The 12852-nt window shown below is 38.7% G+C and overlaps 1 protein-coding gene across 4 annotated transcripts in view; it reads left to right on the top strand.

The window, feature by feature from the left end:
• Positions 1-12852, top strand: part of LOC135219860 (uncharacterized) — a 147857-nt gene that overhangs the window by 112627 nt on the left and 22378 nt on the right. The window lies entirely within an intron of this gene.

A 12852-nucleotide genomic window follows, 5' to 3' on the forward strand; every position in this document is an offset into this window, starting at 1 on the left:
CCTTACTATAATATAACTGAACGGTTAATTCTGCAGTCTTGAGCAATCTTATTCATCATATCTACAGTCTCTTTTTGCGTATTTAGTCTCAGTCTTTCCTTCCTTTCAAGAAACGACATTTCACGTCCCTTGAAGCTTGGCCAAGGACATTTGTGCCCTCCATCCTTTTCTGTTGTTTTAAGCCTGGCTAGAGTAGGGAACTGGGTTACCCATTCATTTGACTTTTTCTTGGATGAAACTATTTGGAAAATGAGAACTGAAATATATACTAACCAATGAACGGATATGAATGACAAAACACTCGTATAACACACATCCATACCTCCTAAATAAAGGCATAGTCTTCCATGAAGAAAAAACTGTGCAGTCTATAACAGACAAGAATAAGACCCAAAATTTCACATGATAGATGCAAAACAAACAAATTGTCATTAGCAAGCATATTATCACTTCAATAACCGCACCCCATATCTTAAAGAAAAAAAAAGAAAAAATTCTGAATTAACTGTCCATATTCCAAGGTCAGGTACTTGAGATTATAAACACCATCATAAAAAAAATAAAACAAAAATAAAACAAAAAAAAGCCAAATTTGAGTCACCCCAAGTACCGTCCACCTGAGAAGTCCATTAAAGGGAGGTTGAAGTCCACCTATAAAAAAAAATAAACTGTTTTTTTCCATCTGTCCACCCGCCTGTGGTGTTTTGTATGGTATCACTGCGTCCCGGGCTTTAGATAGTTACGCTGTGTTAGTTTTAGGTAAATAAAAGGATATCTGGGTGTACATTTTTAACTGAAAAGTGTTTTAATAATTTACTGTATGCGAATTACACCGTTAATATTCGAAATGGGATATTATTATAATCGTTGAATTTAACTATCTAAAGCCCGGGACGCAGTGTTACCATACAAAAACACCACAGGCGGATGGACAGATGAAAAAAAACAGAGTATAATCATCAGCCCCACCAAAAATCTGGCGCGTCATGAAAAGATCCCAGTGTCCTGTCCACTTGGATGTCAGGGCGACTCTCTGACTGAGGAGGAGCCGCTCGCCACTCGGGCTGTCATTTGCACTAGGCATCACGACGTGAATAACCTGCGCATCGGATGACAACAGCAATAACAGGAGGGTCTCGAGGACCTCGTTGACCAAATTATCACCCTCTCAGGCGCAGTCATTTCACAACGGAGAACGACGCTGCCTCATTCTCAGACATGTCCGCACCCGTTAATGGGAACGCCATATGAGAAGCAGCGTCAATCTCATGATCCCATTTCCCTTGTAAGACACGAAATTATGGCCATGGGAGACAGGTTTAATCATAAGCCCCCTTCCCTCTCTCTCTCTCTCCAACACAACCAGAGGTGCCTGAAAAAAAAATATATCCGCATTAGCAGTTAAGAGTTGTGAAAACGAATACATACATAATTACACATATGTGTAAATGACGTCCGATATTTCCAAACATCTTTTGAAAATGGTCCCAGTGCTGTTTAGTGGCCATTTTCTGTGCATTAAAAAGACTACAAATAATTAATTGAAATAATTCCCAAGAGTTTATTTTTCGGTGCCAACTTTCTATGAGGTCACACGCCAAGGTACAGAGTTCTCTATTTATTATCTGGTTAATTCACTCATCACATACCCAGAGAACAAACGTCAAATGAAAGTCACTCCAAAGCACTAAACCGAGTATTACAGTGGTCAGTAGTGATTTCCGGAATCTTTTTGACAACGGATGCATAGTCATACGTCAGTAGTCACCTTCCTTCCCCCCCCCCCCCCCCCCCCCCCCCCCCCACCCCCCCCCCCCCCCCCCCCCCCCCCCCACCCCCCCCCCCACAGACCTTACCACTTGCTTACGGACCTTACTCTTGTTCGGGTTGCCCCAGGTCCCTCAGTGTGAGGCACCTCTAATGTCTACCAGAGAGTTGCTAGTACATCTTCCGGTATATTTTGCATCTTCCAATCTTGGATGGTCTGGGATGCAGTTTAGATATTTGTCGAGCTTATTCTTAAAACACATCTACGCTCACTCCTGATATATTCCTCAGATGAGCTGGCAACGCATTGAATAGACGCTGCATTATCGATGCTGGTGCGTAGTGGATTAATGTCCTGTGGTGCTTTCCTTATTTTTTTCCTGGTATATTTTTGGGCACTATTAATCTACCTCTGCTTGCTCTTTCTGATATTTTTAGTTCCATGATATTTTCTGCTATTCCTTCTATCTGTTTCCATGCCTGAATTACATGTAGCGTTCTCTTCTCCTTTCCAGACTATATAATTTTAAGAATTGTAGTCTTTCCCAGTAGTCTAGGTCCTTAACTTCTTCTATCTAGCTGTAAAGGACCGTTTGTACACTCTCTATTTGTGCAATATCCTTTTGATAGTGTGGGTACCATTATCATGTTGCAATATTCAAGTGGACTACGAACATATGTTTTATAAAGCATAATCATGTGTTCAGCTTTTCTTGTTTTGAAGTGCCGTAACAACATTCCCATTTTTTGCTTTACATTTTGCCAACAGAGTTGCTATTTGATCATTGCATAAACATGTTCCTATTCATCATCACACCAAGGTCTTTAACTGCTTCCTTATTTGTGATGGTCCTCATTATTAGGTCCCTTATATGTGTACGGTACTTACTTTCTTTTGCACAGATCTAAGGTAACGTGTGCCGTGAAGGCTGTACTTTGGGGAATTAGGCTTATATAAATTCTTCTTGTCTTGGTCAATGTTCTTAATCTGGAATTCGTTAAAAGGAAGGGTTTCTACTTTTAGATGAGAAATGAAATTGATATATTCATACAAATTACGTTTTATTCTTCGTTAGGGGTTCTTACAAGGTTTTTCCACCTTCTGAGTTACTGGGCTCTTGGACTGATAAAACTTAATTGGCACTTGTTGCAATTACGAGTATATAGGCACGAGGGAATTTTACTGAGTATTGATTGTCACTTTCACTGTCTTTGATTGCTTCGCACACCACACTTTTGCACCTGTTCTTCTTCTGGGGATTCTTCTGTCTTCTCTGTTTCACAGCCATGCCACTGCAGTTCTCCCTCAGGCTCCCCGGTTGTTCTCTCTCTGGCTTCTCTGTTCCCCTTTTTTTCTCTGCTTCTTTTTTCTGCCTGCTCTCTCTGCTCTCGCCTTTTGTTCAGTTGAAATCTCCTTAGCCCCGCCTTTGGATTTTGGATTCTGACTGGGTGTGGCATTTTCTGAAAGACTTTTTGTCTCTTAGTGGCTACTAACTTCATACGAGACCGCCTTCCTGTCAGGTCTTCTACAGTAATTCGTAGGCTTTGAATTTGTATGCCTCCTTCTTCATGTCCTGGCTTCTTAGGGGCGTATGCCTTGGTAACCTCATAGGTCATTCGTTGATACCCTTTTGGGCTGTCTTATGACCAACACTCATGGCTTTTGATTCGTCGATACTAGAGGCCTATATTTGGAGGGTGGAGCTTTAAGAGTTTGGTACTTCCCTCTTTCTAACAACGGGTCATAGAATTCCTTTTTAACGTATGCCAGATGGCTCTCTCTGACCTGTTCACGAAAGGAACGCCGATTAGTCATAGGCGCTAATGAGAGTAGTTTCCAATTTCTCGAAGATGCCTGGGCGATATCGCTGGTCACTAATCGCTGGTACGGACAGAGGCTTTTTGGGGGAGATGAAAACCAGATGTCTAATGGCTAAAAGCCTAATGTTTGGAGTAACAAAATCCCTTCACTAAGGAAAATCATTATCGTATTATTCCCTTTCCCTTTCTTCCTTATTATCCGTTTCGTGCCTTTTTCTTAAGTATTATTAAGTTATTGTCTTTTGGAATAACGACACTGTGCCACACTATTACAGTCTCGGCCGCTACCTCGCTGACTCCGACAGCGTAACTAAGCTGAAGCAAATATTATACCTACAAGAGGACTCCTAACTTCCGCCTTCTTGGAAATCATATTGAAACTTTAACTCAAAAACATCAAAAGTGAAGTAAACATGAGCAAATCCTTGATTAAGTAACGTTAAGGGCAACAATCAAAATTGAATGTAAACATGAGTAATTCTTGAGTAAGTAACATTCAGAGAAACATAAAAAAACTGAATACATATATGAACAAATACTCGATTAAGTAATATTGAAAGAATCATCAAACTGAATTCAAATATGAGTAAATCACATTAAGAAACATGGAACTGAATGCAAACAAAATAAATCACCAAAAACAGAAAAAACTGAAAGTTAACATACATAAGCCCTTAAGTCATAAAAGATTATATAAATGCATGGTAGAAGCAAAAAATAATGGTAACTATCCAAGTTTACAGTACATGATTGGTTCAGTCCTCAGTCCTATTCTATCTAGGTGGATATCGTCTTTCTTTATGGAAAAATAAATTTCTTTCTTTGTTGACGACACTTGATGGCTTCTTGTTTGCTGCGACCTGTTTGTTTTGGAGACAAGTCCTGAGAAAATATCCTTGTGTATTTGTATGCAATAACAAGTGTGTCCTTGACTTCCTACTGAGATTGTGTATTGTGTTTATTCAAACTTTCATTGGACATTCTTACTGTAATTTCTGAGTAACCTTGTGCATTAAACAATATAACTTCACTGCTTGATACTAAAACATATTGGCAACTCGGTTAAAGGAACCGGTTAGTGGTTAATACTTGTAGGTTTCTTCTACTGTGACAACAATTAGTTAGCTTTCACCAATCAATATCTTGTAGTAAGTTTTTCAACAACTACTATCTTGTTAGTGAGTCTTCATCACTTAATATCTTATTAGTAAGTTATCATCAATCACATCTTATGGATTTGAACAAAGTAGGTGTATTAATTACCCCTTCAAAATCTTAATAATTTCTGAAACGAATTGTCCTTATCTTAAAATCTCTTAATATCTATCTTAACCCGTCTTATTTATTCTTTTACTTCTAAGAATGTTCTTATGGAACGATTAAACTTAATATACGTCTTAAAATTCTTATACTACGCATTGAACCGTTTCTTACATACCAAATAATTCCCTTCAAGTCAAAATAAATTTGAAGTTAAGTGCACTTAACCAAAAAAAAATTGCTGTACAACCGACTAATTAAAGTAAGAATTGTAACAATAAAAGATTATCCTAAGTCGACCGAATGAAGGTAAACTTAGCAATAACGAAATCAAATAATACATGGAATAATTGGATGATTTAATGGGTTTGTTCTTCTGTTTCACTGAAAAGGACTCTTCTATTTCTTAGGTTATATCTAGTTCCTTCTTCTGGAATTTCTTCTGACGTCTCTGTCATTTCGGATTCTTCAACTTCTTTGGTTCTCTTGACCTTGTCCTTGTTTATCCAAAATTCTTCTTCTTCTAATGATTCAGCATATGTGGAAGGCATTTGGTTATTCATTTTCTTAACCTTTATCTTAGTTTTCTTGTACGTCTACGACCTTGTATGGTCCTGTGAATTTTGTGGCTAACTTATAATTAATACCACTTCTTACTTCCTTCTTAATATAGACTTCATCCCCTGTCTTGTAGTCTACAGGCCTTAATCCTTCTTGATGCTTCTCTATCATATTCTGCTGGGCTTCTTCTAGATTCTTGTGCAATTGCTTGTGTATCTTTACTTAAAGTTTTCGATTCTTATCTTCATGATATCTTCAGAGTAGTTTGGCTGTATGGCTGATTCAGCCATGCATAAGGTAATCTGGGTTCATATCCCATCAAAGCTTTTATGGGAGTTGCTCGAGTACTCGTATGTGCCTTGCATTTAATGATAATTGGACTAAAGGTAAATTGACGTCCCAGTCAGGATCCTGTCCTACTGTGTGACGTAATACGTCTAAAACCTTTCTGTTATTCCTTTCTACTAAGCCATTGCTAGCTGGGTGATACGGCTGTATCGCTACCTTTTCTACCTTAAAGGCGTTACAAATTTCTTGAACTAACGAGTTGTTGAACTCGGTCCATTATCAGAAATAATGAGCTGTGGGGCAGAATATCTGCAAAAATATCTTATCGAAGAGAGCGGTTGCACATTCCTTGGCACTTTTACTAGTTAGTGGTACCAACTCTGTATATCTCGTGAGCGCGTCGATACATACTAGTATATTCTTATTCCCTTTACTCGTGGTATGAAGATTAGTGATAAGATCAATAGATACTCTTTCGAAAGGAGTCTGTGGGATAGGATATTTCCCTAGTGGTACTTCCTTGTCTGTTCTTCCCTTGTAGCTGTTGCATATATTGCAAGCTCTTCACAAATTAACTAACATCCTTGTGAACCTTCCCTTCCAATGGAAAGTTCTCTGGATTAGTCTAATTGTCTCATCCCTTCCTGGGTGAGCTCTCATGTCATCATCGTGCATTAGCTCAATGACCTTGTTTCTTAGACTCTTAGGTACTAACCTTTTGTGCAGTACACCTAGAAATTGACCAAATGGGTCATATTCGTGACACATCCAAATAATACGCCATCTATGTCCGTTCAGTGCATCTGTGGACATCCAACCTTCCTACCTAGTTCGGTTAATTCTGTTGGCTGTGTTTTCTTTCGTTTCTAACGTATTTTAACAGTTCCCCTTATATCTTCATCTCTTCTGTCTTTTATAAAATTTTGCCGGGAAAGCTCCTCTGTATAATGCATGGTGAGTACATTTACGTCATTGCACATTGTTTCATTCTTTTCTTCTTTTTTACTTATCATATTTATACTAATACCTTGTGACACATATCTTGATAATGCATCTGCTACCTTATTCGTCTTCCCAGGGACATATTTCACCTCTATATCATAATCTTGGGCTGTCATGAACCAACGTGCTCTTCGTCCCGAAAAATTAGGGTTCTTTAGCATTTCTACTGCAGCTGAATGATCCGTGAACACGGTTATCTTGTAACCAAAAATGATATATCTGAAATGCTTTAAAGCGTCTATTATAGCTAGAGACTCGAGGTCTGTTACTGAGTAGTTCACTTCTGAGGGCTTTAATTTCCTACTGTAATAAGCTATGGCATTATACTTATTATCTTGTTTCTGCATTAAACATGCTCCTATACCAATGTGGCTTGCGTCCGTGGCTAAAAAGAATTCTTTGCCAAAGTCTGGGAAGCTAAGTACTGGCGGATGTGTTGAATCTTTCTTCAATTCATCAAAAGCTTCTTGCTGCTTGTCTGTCCATATAAATGATACGTGTTCCTTTAAAAGTTCAGTTAGTGGTGCGGATATGACTGCAAAGCTCCCTATGAATTTGCGGTAAAATCCTGCTAAACCTAAGAATGACTTTACGTCCTTCTTGCACTGAGGTGTAGGATACTCCTTAATTGACTTTATCTTTAAGTCGTTTACTTCTACTCCCTTTTCACTTAGTGTATGACCAAGGTAGTCTATTTTCCTTTTAAGGAAGTTACACTTCTTTAATTTAAGCTCAGGTTGGCTTTCTTAATCTCTTTAGGACTTCTCTGACTAAGCTCTTGTGTTCCTCTATAGTGTCTGTTGCTATTACCATCATCTATGTAAACAGTGTACGTCCTTGCCCAGTAAATCGCCCAAAATTTTGTACCATTAATCTTACAAAAGTTACCGGGCTTGACTTTAGACCAAAAGGCATCCTTACATACTGGTATCTGCCGTTACTAGTGGAAAAAGCAGTCAAAGGTTTACTTTCTTCGTCTAGAGGGATTTGCAAGAATCCCTGCAATAAATCTATAGTGGTGAAGTATCTCTTGGACCCTATAGTGGCGATAAGATCTCGCATTGACGGCATTGGATAAGGATCATTTTCAGTAATTTGGTTCAATTTTCTGAAATCCACAACTATTCTATAAGTTTTGTCCCTTTTAGGAACTAGCAAAAGTGGAAAGGACCATGGGGATTTAGATGGTTCTATTATTCCTTGCCTATTCATTCTTTGTACTTCTCTTTCAATGATCTCCTTCTGGGAATGTGCTACTCTATAGGCTGGTATGTAGATTGGCTTTGTGTTCGATGGAATGTCTATCTTGTGCGTTATTTCGCGTGTATTTCCCAAGGTGTCGCCGTCTAGAGCGACTATATCATTATATTCGCACAGTAAGTCTATGAATTCCTCCCTAACATGGTTTTCCTTAATGTCCTTTAAATGAGATCCTATTTAGCTCTTCTCAGTTTTATGTCCTGAGCGTAATTTTCATTTCCTTTACTGATCGCGGCTACCGTTTTCCCGTTCTACAACTCGGATAGGGTATGGAGTATACTTCTGCTAGGCCTATCTCTGTACCTGGTGTTAACTTCACCTTTCCTCCTCTGTTATTCGTAATCTGTAACGCTATTTTGCCTGTCTGACTTCATGTAAACTAGAAGAATATATTCCTTCCGTTTACTTGCGACTTTTCAGTAAGCGTGAGAATTTCCTTCCCTTCAAAAATTGGATTTACTGTACATTCTACCCACGTACTTTCTCCTGGTTTAAGTCTTAATTCCCTTTCTAACTTTAAATAAGTGCATTGATTTGATTCTAAAAGGTTAATGATCTGTTGTGAACTCGTGATGCATTCTGGATATCTTCCCTCTGTCTTATCCTTCTTTAAGATACCTTTCATCGTGGGATTCTCTTGAGTCTGGGTTCTTTTAATTAACTTGCATAATGGTATTCTAGAAATCTCACGACCGTTGTTAATCACTAGTTGTTCTCTAGGGGCATCAATGCTTATCCCTTGTCTAGCCATAGTTGGATAACCTATCAGCAAATGAGCAAAAGCTAATTGTATATCTCTGGCTACCAGAAGATTTTCTCTTAGAGCAATTCTTCCTAGCCTAAATGGAAAATCTAACTGTCCAATTACGTGGATATTCATTACCCTGGACGTCTGTAATTCTACAATCTACCGCTGGATTCAAACTTAAGTGAGAAAAAATACAATCGATACCACCTTTTTCTGACATTATATTCTTCTAGGAATAGACCTGTCAAATCAAGAATGTAACAATAGGTTTCTCTAGATCCGACATAGTGCCGGAAATAAGGGTCATATAATATATTCATCCCTACATCAACTTTGCTAACCTGTGTAGCTGACTTAGCCTTGACATTCCGGACGTTCTCTCTGTTATAGAGGAAGATTCATTGTACCAGTAAGCAGAAAATTTCCCATTGCGTCGTCTGACATTGACTGAACTGATTGATACCCTATACTTGCTGTTTGATTAGCATATCTATTTGGGGTTGAATCTCTATTTCCTCTAACTGGGGGAGATTGACTATTGTTTCTACTTCTGCCTCTCGACTGAGATCTACCTCTAGGAGCTGAAACAAATTTATTTCTGCATTCTCGAGCACTATGTCCTGTTCTCTTTATGGAAAGGACAGAAGGCTATCCCTCGGCAGTCACTGGCATAATGTCCTCTCTTCTGACAGTTATAAACACGTGACTGTCGAAAATCCTCCTTGAGAAGATTTACCTGGCATCTTATTCTGATTTCTAGATGGTGTCCTAGATCTATTTGGACCCTTTTCTTTTTGTCCTATAGCGACTAAAGGTCTGTATATAGGATTCCCTTCAGGTCTTCTACCTAGGATTTTTGTTTCCTCCTCTTCAATCTCTGCTACATCATCGGATGTCTCCCACTTACGAGTCATCCTTGCAATGACTTCCGTTGGCAGGCTTCCAATCATTATTGCTAGTCTAAATATTTTTTTAACATGACCCATTAGCATTTTTTTGCTTGCCTCCTTCTACCTCTATCCAACCTGTGGATTCCATGAAGTTACCCCATTCATTCTTCATATTGTTATACAACTGAGAGCTAAACTCTTGGTAACGTCTTTCGTCTAACTTAAATTGACGCACTATCCTTGCCAAGCTAGTAACTGGATCTCTTTCACCAACTGTGGAATAAACCTTCCTGAAATACCGTTTCAATTCTTCCCAATTCTTAAGATCTCGGTAAGTCTCGGAGTGGACGTACCGTTCTAAGTCTCCTCCGGCTTCCAAATCAAGATAACTCTTGGCTTCAATAAGCTTTTCTCTATCTGTCCCCGTTATGCTATCTAGGCGTGTCTCCACCTGCTCTATCCAGTTCTCTAAGTTACAAGCTAACTGACCGTTCTTTCTTCCGCAAAATTTAGCTATGTGATTAATCATGTCCTTATGTGCCCATTACTGCTGCGTTCGAATTCGCGGACTGTGTACCTTCCGCATGGTTATTTCCTTGTTTGACTTCTCGTGAGCACAGGCGTTCTTACGTTCTGTTTAAGGAGTCGGTCTCCCTTTGACCATCGAACTCGTTAATGGAAATTTTCTTAAGTTACTGAGTATCATTATAAGTATCAAAGAAAGTATCAAAGTTATGACAGTAATATCCCAAAAAGAAAATTATAATAACAATAAACTGTTTTTACTAAAGTATTCGATCACAAAAAAAAAGAATTTTCCCCAGAAATATTCTCAAAGTCTTACGTTATCGGTAAGCGATTCTTAAACAACAACAAAACCCTTTTAACAGTACTGGTAAAACGATACTGAACTGACCGTAAAGTGTACGCTAACGAGAGACTCCCGTGAATTACCCTTGTTATCCTAAACAAACAAATAAAAACAAGTAAACATTCATTCGACGTAACGAATAAAAGTAAAAGCAAATACTAAAACAAAAAAAACAAAACAAAGTACAAGAAATCGCAAAACAACCAAATCACAAAAATAACATAAAATGACACAATCAAAATTAGAAATTAAAATTTAAAGTTATTGGTTAGTAAATACAAATGTTCGGGAAAAGGTCTTAGTAGCTGATTAGTTATAATTAGTAAACTAAAGAAATATCGTAGTTTCGTTGCCAAAAAAAAGGTTCAGAGTGAAAATCTTTTAATCTTGAAATACCAGAAATTGTCTAACTGAAATGTTAATCGCGTAATTTACTTTCAATAAAGTTTGATGTTATGTAAGTGCGAGGATATTATTTTGGACTTAACTTCTTTCGTCGTCTTCGACTCCCGGGTTTACGTCTGACAGCTTGCGTTCGCCTACCAGCGCGTTGAATGATGCGTTGTTACGTCTGCGGGAAGGGGACTTCTCTCTCTCTCTCTCGATTGCGTTGACTGATGCGTTTTCGGGATTATGTTTTCTTTCCTCTTGATATATTCTTTTACGCTTTCGATATCTTGTTCTTTCTTAGTGAAGTTCTTTTACTGTTCTCGGATGGAGTTTTTCTTTCGCAAAAGTGTGGGTGGCTTTTTTTTTTGGAGCGCTTTTATTGTTACGACTCGATAACTGTCTTTGAATTTGGGGAAGCACTGGTACTGTCTTTTTGGGAGAACCTTCTATTTCGAGTGGCGTGAATGGATTGAAATCTCTTATGCCGACACTAAACTTTTGATTCCGTTTCGCGGCCGCTGTTTTTAACTGTCATTCGCGTCGCTGATCATCATTTCTTTGCTGTGTCTTTGTCTTCCTATCATACCGCTCGACATCAATTAATCTTGTCACTATATCAATCTTTATCTCATCGTATCCCGTCGCTCTGCCACCAATTTATCTGTGACGGTACTTACTTTCTTTGCACAGATCTAAGGTAACGTGTGCCGTGAAGGCTGTACTTTGGGGAATTAGGCTTATATAAATTCTTCTTGTCTTGGTCAATGTTCTTAATCTGGAATTCGTTAAAAGGAAGGGTTCTACTTTTAGATGAGAAATGAAATTGATATATTCATACAAATTACGTTTTATTCTTTCGTTAGGGGTCTTACAAGGTTTTCCACCTTCTGAGTTACTGGGCTCTTGGACTGATAAAACTTAATTGGCACTTGTTGCAATTACGAGTATATAGGCACGAGGGAATTTTACTGAGTATTGATTGTCACTTTCACTGTCTTTGATTGCTTCGCACACCACACTTTTGCACCTGTTCTTCTTCTGGGGATTCTTCTGTCCTTCTCTGTTTCACAGCCATGCCCACTTGCATGTTCTCCCCACCTCAGGTCACAGGTTGTTCTCTCTCTTGGCTTCTCTGTTCCCCTTTTTTTCTCTGCTTACTTTTTCTGCCTGCTCTCTCTCTGTCTCGCCTTTTTGTTCAGTTGAAATCTCCTTAGCCCCGCCTTTGGATTTTTGGATTCTGACTGGGGGGGTGTGGCATTTTCTGAAAGACTTTTTGTCTCTTAGTGGCTACTAACTTCATACAGACCGCCTTCCTGTCAGGTCTTCTACAGTAATTCGTAGGCTTTGAATTTGTATACGCCTCCTTCTTCATGTCCTGGCTTCTTAGGGCGTATGCCTTGGTAACCTCATAGGTTCATTTCGTTGATACCCCTTTTTTGGGGGCGTCTTATGACCAACACTCATGGCTTTTGATTCGTCGATACTAGAGGCCTATATTTGGGAGGGTGGAGCTTTTAAGAATTTGGTACTTCCCTCTTTCTAACAACGGGTCATAGAATTCCTTTTTAACGTATGCCAGATGGCTCTCTCTGACCTGTTCACGAAAGGAACGCCGATTAGTCATAGGCGCTAATGAGAGTAGTTTCCAATTTCTCGAAGATGCCTGGGCGATATCGCTGGTCACTAACGCTGGTACGGACAGAGGCTTTTGGGGGAGATGAAACCAGATGTCTAATGGCTAAAAGCCTAATGTTTGGAGTAACAAAAATCCCTTCACTAAGGAAAATCATTATCGTATTATTCCCTTTCCCTTTCTTCCTTATTATCCCGTTTCGTGCCTTTTTCTTAAGTATTATTAAGTTATTGTCTTTTGGAATAACGACACTGTTGCCACACTATACATATGGCATATAGCTTTCTTTCTCTGTCTCCATAATTTATTGATTCAAATTTATCAGAGTTAAATACAATCCTATTTACCTCTGTCCCAATCA

Source organism: Macrobrachium nipponense, chromosome 1 (genome assembly GCF_015104395.2).
Source record: "Macrobrachium nipponense isolate FS-2020 chromosome 1, ASM1510439v2, whole genome shotgun sequence".
Classification (NCBI taxonomy): domain Eukaryota; kingdom Metazoa; phylum Arthropoda; class Malacostraca; order Decapoda; family Palaemonidae; genus Macrobrachium; species Macrobrachium nipponense.